Raw genomic sequence first — 8209 nt, 5'->3', positions numbered from 1 at the left:
ATTGCCTCCAAAAAGTGGTGCACAGTCACTTTGTACTTTAAATCAGAAATAGGACAAATTCAATAGTTCTTTTAAAGATACCCACAAAAGACCACGAGTGTAATCTGTAGTTCTAAGAAAACTGTTGTAGATGTTAACTGTGAAGATTTGAATCACAAAATTGGTGAGTGATATGAAGCTATATCAAGTGTAAGAGCACAAGAAATCTTGATTTGGGATTATGAATAATTGTGAATTTATGAAGTAGCTAAGGAGTAATTTTGGACTAAGTAGCAATGATTTACAATTTGCTAAGCCTGCTGTGGGAGGGTTTCAGAAGGTTGTGCAGTTTCTATTTTTGTTCTCTGTATTCTCATTGTCTGCTTTGCCTTGCTTAATACATGAACAGAGTAAGTGCTTCCTCATGTTACACAATGACTGTTATTAGCTTCTGCACAAAGAAAACTAAATATTCCAGAGCATTTGGAAATACTGAAAATTGGTACATGTATTAAACAAAATGCTTGCTGTTTTATCAAATACTCTCAAAACCAAGTAGCATAAAATCACATAATTTTTATCTCACCGTATTAATATGATTTTACAATACAGTTTTTAATTGATCATTGTACTATATTATTTTCAAGTTAATGCTATTAAATTGTAATATTTGGAAATTATCCAAGAATTAACACATTAACAAGATATTTTCTTGTCTCTTTCCATATCTACTTGTCACCATTCCTGACCCCCCACATGCACATAACATACTTTCTGCATGCTTTCACACTATGATGCTAGAGAACTCTCTAAGAACACTACAGAATATGAAGCAAATGGCTGTTTGCCACTGACTGAAAGATGGTGGCAGGTAACTACATAATCTTCACTGTTCCAGCCCCATCTAGATCCCATTAACCTACTTTTCGTCTGTGTCCTTTAATATCTCCTTGTCCTCAGACAGTGGTTCTCAAACTTTAACATGCATAAAAATCACCTAGAGAAGCTTGTCAAAACAGAGTTTCTTGGGCCCCACCCTCAGAGATTCTGATTCAGTAGATGGAGTAGGACTCTATTTACATTTCTATCAGCTTTCAGATGAGGCCAAAAATGCTGGTTTGAGGACCACTGGTCTAGGGGTAGAAAAGTTTTTGTCACAACAGATCTCCAATTCTGTAGGAAATTCAAGAAAACATCTGGGGCTGAGTCATCTTGGTCCTTCTCTTAGTGAGATAAAAGTGAATTAGCTACCACCTAGAAATTAAAACAAAGGGAAGCAGTACTATAAACATCATTTTAATTACTATTAAATCATTATTAGCCCTAAACAATTACTTAAGCAGAAAGGTTTGGATTCCAATCAACTTTGCCACTGAATGCTGGTGCAACTCCATTAGAAACAAAGATCTTAAATCAATAAATGTTGTGTCATAAAAACGAATAAAAGTCACTGATAGGATAAAAAGATGATGCCTACATAGTTTAGATCATCCTTTTTACCCTCACCCTTCCTTCCATTTTAATCCACTTTTAGGGAAAATTTGCAAGTAAAAAAAAATTATGAAAATATAACTAGTAAAGTACCATAACGATAATATTTACATTCCCATTATATTAAAATACCCCATTATATCATCATATCACCTGATGCTTAGCAAAATTATTCTAATAATGTCAGGAGAAAGGTTTAAGACTTCATCAGAATACAAGTCATGTTAGATAACCAAATATTAACTGAGTTCAATCTAATGCATTTCATCTACACAGTTCTGTAAATAGTAAGTAATAAAGACATATCATTAATAGGGCAGTTATCATGAGCCATAGAAAATCATTTATACCAACTCTTACAAGCTAACCTATTTCTACCATACATATGAAGACTCTGGTGTATACTAGTTAAAAGACTGACTTAAAATTGAGCCTGGATATGTGGAAACTGTACTTTCCTCTCAATTTGGCTGTGAAACTTAAGCTGCTCTAAAAAATATAAAGTCTTAATTAAAAAATTGAGCCTGGATTATTAATAAACCAATATCTTACTATAACAGTTTAGTTTTAATTTTAAGTGACACTCAAGTCAACAGCCCAAATGACAAAATTGTCCTTCCCAACCATTGAAACTAATAGTTTCAATTACCTCTTCTCTATGTGGTTTGTAAAGTTGGAGGATCCATATCTGCACCATTTCTTTGATTTTTAGAATATATAATTCCTTTTCTGATAAATAGGGTTGAATGATCAGATAAGGGCTTCCTAAAGAATGGATTTCACACCACTAGGTAGGAATACTCTTAAATATATTGGATGAGTTAACTCTATACTGTCTAAAATCCTGGTGTATTTTAGACAGTAATCCAATATGTATGTCATTGATACCAATTCTGGGAGGTGGATTCATCACATCTCTGCTGCTTTATGTTTCATTTACTCTTCCTGGTATTCTTTAAGGTTTTGGACTTTAAAGATGATTGAAGGAGGTTGGGGAGGCAGAGAGTGAGGAACATCCGGAAAAACAGAAATGAACTAAATGGGTTTTATTATTGAGCAAATGGTGTTTTATTTTTCATAAAATTGGCCCAGTATCTTTATTTTCTCTAAAATCAAACTCATAAAAATATGATTAATAGCTCCAGAATAACAATACAAATGAAACCTCTTATAGTGACAGTGAACAACACTGGGGTGGTAAAAGAGGGATAGTAGGTATAATTACATTTTCAAATGCTTTGGTAAGTGCAACTATGATGGAGAATCTTCTAAGTTGTTCTCTCTGATCTATAGAATATGAAAGAGTTGTTATATGTCAGTGACAGTTGTTAGGTTTTTGGAGTGGCAACTCTAATAAACAAATGTCTTCAGTTGGGATCCAAATTTTTAAGGTTATTATTGTTTACAGACATCTGATCTCAATGAATGAAAGTCTAATTACTTTTAGGAAAAAAAGTCAAATAAAAATTAACAAGCATGAAAAGAAAAATAGGTAGGTAATATTGTTTCCAATACAATGTCTTATAAGATAAAAAACATCATTTAAGAGTGTGATGAAATGATGAACTTCATGTTTGAAAATATGGATTATACTAAGATACATTAGTAGATATTTAAGAATCTCCCTGCGATAAATATACATATGTAATGGATTTGAGTTCACATTATTTTAAAAACTTCTGACTTTCACAACTCAAAGTATTCTTATTCCTATTTAGGAAAGATAATAAGGAAAAATGTGAGTTCTATATCATCACAGATATATGTATATATAAAGGTGAATATAACTTATCATTCACTTCATTACATTATATAATGAGAACAACCACCATTTTCAGACATTTACTATGGACTTGGCGCAGTGGTAAGTGCTTTATTTATCTCATTGTATCTTTCAACAGCCTTGTGAGGTAGATGTTCATTTTGCAGAAGAGAAAACTGAAGCTTAGCAAAATGAGTAGTTTATCCAAAGTGAATAGATAGTAAATGGTGGAGCAAGAATTTTAACTCAGTTCTATTGGCTCAAAAGGCAGTGTTCTTCACCATTACATTATACTGCCTAAAGTCCCAAGTGACCTATTATATATGTGTCACAGTGATTAAACATAGAGACAACTGTTAGGCATTGTTCAGAAACCACAATAGTGTTCTTAAAAAAAAATTAGAGTGTGGGGCTGGCCCAGTGGCATAGTGGTTAAGTTCACGCACTCTGCTTTGGCGGCCCAGGGTTTGCAGGTTACGATCCTGGGCACAGACTTACACACCACTCATCGAGCCATGCTGTGGTGGCGTCCCATATACAAAATGGAGGAAAATGGGCACAGATGTTAGCTCAGGGCCAATCTTCCTCACCAAAAAGTAAATAAATAAATAAAAATAGAGTGACATAATATACAATGTTGGGAGCCAGAACTTTTTGGACTTCAGTTTTGACATATCAGAATGATAGTCTTAGTCAAATGTTGATAGTTGTTGGATTTAGTGATAACAGTCTCCATTTATTGGGTTTATCATGTGGGGTAATGCCAACTGACTTGCAATTATTCCCCACCATAGTACCCACGAGTTAGTACCTTATTATTTCCAGTTTCTAGAAGGAAGCAAACTTTTAAAAAGAATATTATGAAGACAAACAAACCTTTTACAACTGCTTAGAAGAAATATACTTTCAAATTTCACCCCCATCTTCAACTATCATCGTGCCCTCCTTCATTATGAAGTACTGTTAAAAGTGTAAGTTGTATTATAAGGAGATACTTTATTTCTGCCTTCAAGAAACTTATCTGAGAAATGTAATCTGAAATAGATATATTCTCCAATTTCCAATCACAAAAGCAATTCTATATTAAAAGGTAAACAACAGGATACTATGTTCAGGAATGTGCGTCACTGCACTTGATTCTCTGATATATTCAACTATGTTGAGAGGTCACTTGTTTCTGGCTATTGTCATTTTGGCAATGGTGGGAGTTGGGGGAGCATGGTCAGCAGGGTCACAGAATTCCTCTTTTAAATGTGTGTTAAAGCCACACAGTTAAAGCTCACCTCCAAAAAAGACAAAAAGAAGAAAATCAAAATGGGAAATTTTGAGTCAATTGATTTAACCAAGTGCTCAGTGATGCAAAAAATGCTGCCAGAAATAACTTCTTTCATTTCTACTCAGTATGCTAGAATCAGAGATGAAAGACTTCAGCTGCACACTGCCTCTGGGAAATAGTGAAGATCTTTTCAAAATGTTCTACTTTATTCAGAATTTACTTAATTTTTCCCCATCAAGAATTTTAAGTAAAAATAATAAGCAAAAAATATGCATTTGGAAAACATTGTTCTGAAAGTAATAAAAGAAAAAACCTTTTATTGACATTGTAAATAATGCTGTACTCCATTTCAAAGTTCAGAGAATAAAGATTATACTAAAAGTTACATCAGGTCAAAATGATGGCAGATTCCTTTCTAAATTACAAGTTCATATCTTACACTAACATTTTGTCCGTCTCTATAATGTGCTGTTTTACATTACTTTGCCATACACTGATAGTTTTTGTAAACTAAGTCCTACTTTACTTACTTCTAAAGACAAATGTTTGCTTAGTGTCTACAAATGTGTGCTAACTGTATTCCCTCAGACATTCATTAGTGTTTAGAATTTGCACTTACGGAGGACAATGGCATTGTAAATGAAAATGACCAGTAGCCAAAGGGAACATATAATTGTTTGTAATTAAACAAAAGTGTTGCTGAGTTAATCAAATTCACATCTTAATATACTTTAAAGCATTGTTGTCTTGTCAAAATGAAGACTTCAGTTTTCTGTCTCTTTGGAATGTGTTTTTTAATTGGTAATGAAAACTAAGCAAATTATACCACTGAGATTTTTTTAATCCACTTAAGTACAATAAATAAGCCAAGTATGTTTTGATCAAAGTTTTCACTGGAATCTCTTTTTAACTTTGTCACCAGTTTCATAATTAACAGTTTGTACAGGCATTAGCCTATTTATAGCTTTTGCTCTGCAATGCTCTGTGCTGTTGATCTCATCTTTTTGAATTACAACACAAACACACTGAAACATTACATCCCTCCCTTGGTAACTGAATCATTCATTTGAAACACCATCAACTCGAAAGAATTCTTACGGGGTAAAGAGTTTTTGTTGCGATTTTTCTTTGAATTTTTCATTTGATTAAAGGTGAGTCCAAATTAAACAAAAGAACTCGAAATATTGATTGTCTTGTTAAAATAGAGACTGACGTGATTTTGCAGCAAATCATATTTCTGGAACCTGTAGAACGTTATCCAGTCTGAGTGGACTGTCTCTTAGTTTTTCTAAACCTAAAGGACTTATCAGGTTTTTCTCTTAAAAAGAAAAAAAAGACACAGTGATGATAAGAAAATCTAAAGTTATGTCAAACAAATTAGGTTTTAGTTATTAGTGGCTAGTTTGTAAATATCAAAGATCCACTTATTGTAGTGCTTGGAGCTGCATTTGCATGCTGATGAAATGCAAGTGGATGGCTGTGAACTGTAGGGTTATCTCTAGTGCAGCAGTGGGGAGCTCCAGAATCAGACAGTTGAGCATCTGACCGACTCAAGAGTCCAAGCTGCAGACCTCTTCTATTCACTTTCTTTACAACAATTAAAATATGCAAAGTGATAATTTTCCTTAAGTAGCCTTAAATGTGCGATCTATTTAAATGTGAAGAAAATTGCCTGAAGCTTCTGGTGTGAGGGACAAAAAAGAATAAATTATGCAAATAGCAGAAAAGGACTCTACCACTTGAACGCCTAATTTTCCTGTAATAAGCATACTGTTTCATTTAATTTTTTGCCTCTTATTAAAAGTGACAGTTCTTTTGCACTGTCTGATGGTTATATCTGACACAAGCTAGGGAAATGACTGCTAGACTAAATGCTAAAGCATTTTGGTAGCTTTTTTAGATGATGGTTACATTCACAAAGTAATTATGCACTGAAGAGTAGAGAAATAAGGTTTAATTACACAGTAATCGCTTCTGATGGACACGGCAGAAGTGTGAACACCGCCAGACTGCAATCCATCAATGACAAACCCCTGGCCACTTTTAATTCCTCCTCATTTGCATCATAACCTCCGCACCAAGTTGCACAAATGCTGTTAAATGTTAATAGGAGCTGTCTCTCCACTCAAAATGAATGCTTAAGCTGTTTCATTTTTTTTCTCCTCCACCTCAGACCTTCAAAACCAGCTCCTCTCTGAGAGCAGGCATTAAGCACAGAGCATGGTGCGTGGTCACTGTTGTGCTAATTGGGAGCAACACTTAAAGTTTTATCTCTCAAGCGCTAATAATGCACACTGCTGACAAACCAGTGAATAAGTAATGTACTTGGAGGAGAGGGGGAAGGAAGGCATGCCCAGAATGAAAAATGCAGTTGGGACCGTTGTTCAGTGACTAGCTATTTGATTAGGCCCTGTAGTCATATTTAATCCAGATCCTTAGGGAACATAGACAAAATTACATCTTCATCTCATCAAACATTCAGCCATATTTAAGCATTCAGCTGATCAAGCTTTTATTGTTTCTCGTGCAGCAACATGGAGACAATGTTGTCCTGCATTCTTCAATTCCAGAAGCTGGTGGAAGAAAGGCCCTCTGGGCTGTGGGCCCACTTTATAGGGCTCACTGTGGTTTGGGAATCTCAGTAGCAAAGGAATAAAATAATTCTAGTCACTATTCACTAATGTTCAAGTCGATAAAACCTCGGGCCTTCAATTCTATTTGTACAATCTTTAATACTCAATCTCATTTTCCCTACTTTTTTAAAAAATGTTCTTCGCTCTACCTTGTCTTTAAACTCAGTCCATTTCCTGGGCCAGGTCTACATCATTAAATTGCAGATGGTTCTTTTTCTATTAAGCAGCAGGTATCATTCTTATCCTGACAGGAGGAGGCTCCCCCTGCTGCCGGCCCACCAACACTTCCAGCTGACTGCTTTGCAGAACAGGAAAGGTAATTTGTAAGCTGTGTGCTAAGTTTAACAGTAGACTCTAAGAAGTGACAAAAGAGCCATTTTCTGCATGAAGATTGAGAATTATCAACACCTTTTGGTGCATAATAGTTAAGCCTTTATCGCTTGAGGAGCTGCTGATAAGGTTAAGAACACTAGACAAACTGCTCATTAGTGGAAAGGTTTGCCTTTTACATTAAAGACTGCTGGGTACTGAAGTTCCTCTAGTGAGCAATACATCCCTGGCATTTGAAAAGAATGAGCTGATCAGTGTACATAAATGAATATGGAAAAGGAGACCTGGAATGTTCTAATAATATTAGTCAGGTTTTTCTCAAGCTTAGAGAATGATAAGCCTGTTAAGTGTGTTCAAAAGCTGTGTGATCTGGTAGGTAAGGCCCTAGACCAGAGGTCATAAGACATATACTCTGTTCTGTATTTTACCACTGACTAGCTGTGTGACCTTGGGCAAGTAATTCATATTTGATGAAAACTAAAACATAAGATGGTTCAAATATGGAATATCGGGATTCATCAGGCTGTGTCAATAAATAATCTGAATCAATTGCAAACATCTCATGCACTAATATATTGGTAATAAATACAGGAAAGAAAAGATTACTTAGGACCCAATTATTCATTTTATGCTAGTGAGTTGGATTAGGGATTATAACTGGAATTTATTTTATTCATTTTTAGAGTCCCTTTGTGACCAGAGGAATGAGACTGTTTTGTCTATATCCCTGCTATATAG

This window comes from Ceratotherium simum, chromosome 9 (assembly GCF_057802395.1).
Source record: "Ceratotherium simum simum isolate JZ-2026a chromosome 9, ASM5780239v1, whole genome shotgun sequence".
Taxonomy (NCBI): Eukaryota; Metazoa; Chordata; class Mammalia; order Perissodactyla; family Rhinocerotidae; genus Ceratotherium; species Ceratotherium simum.
The sequence above is the reverse complement of the archived record's forward strand: the minus strand, read 5'-3'. Positions refer to the sequence as shown.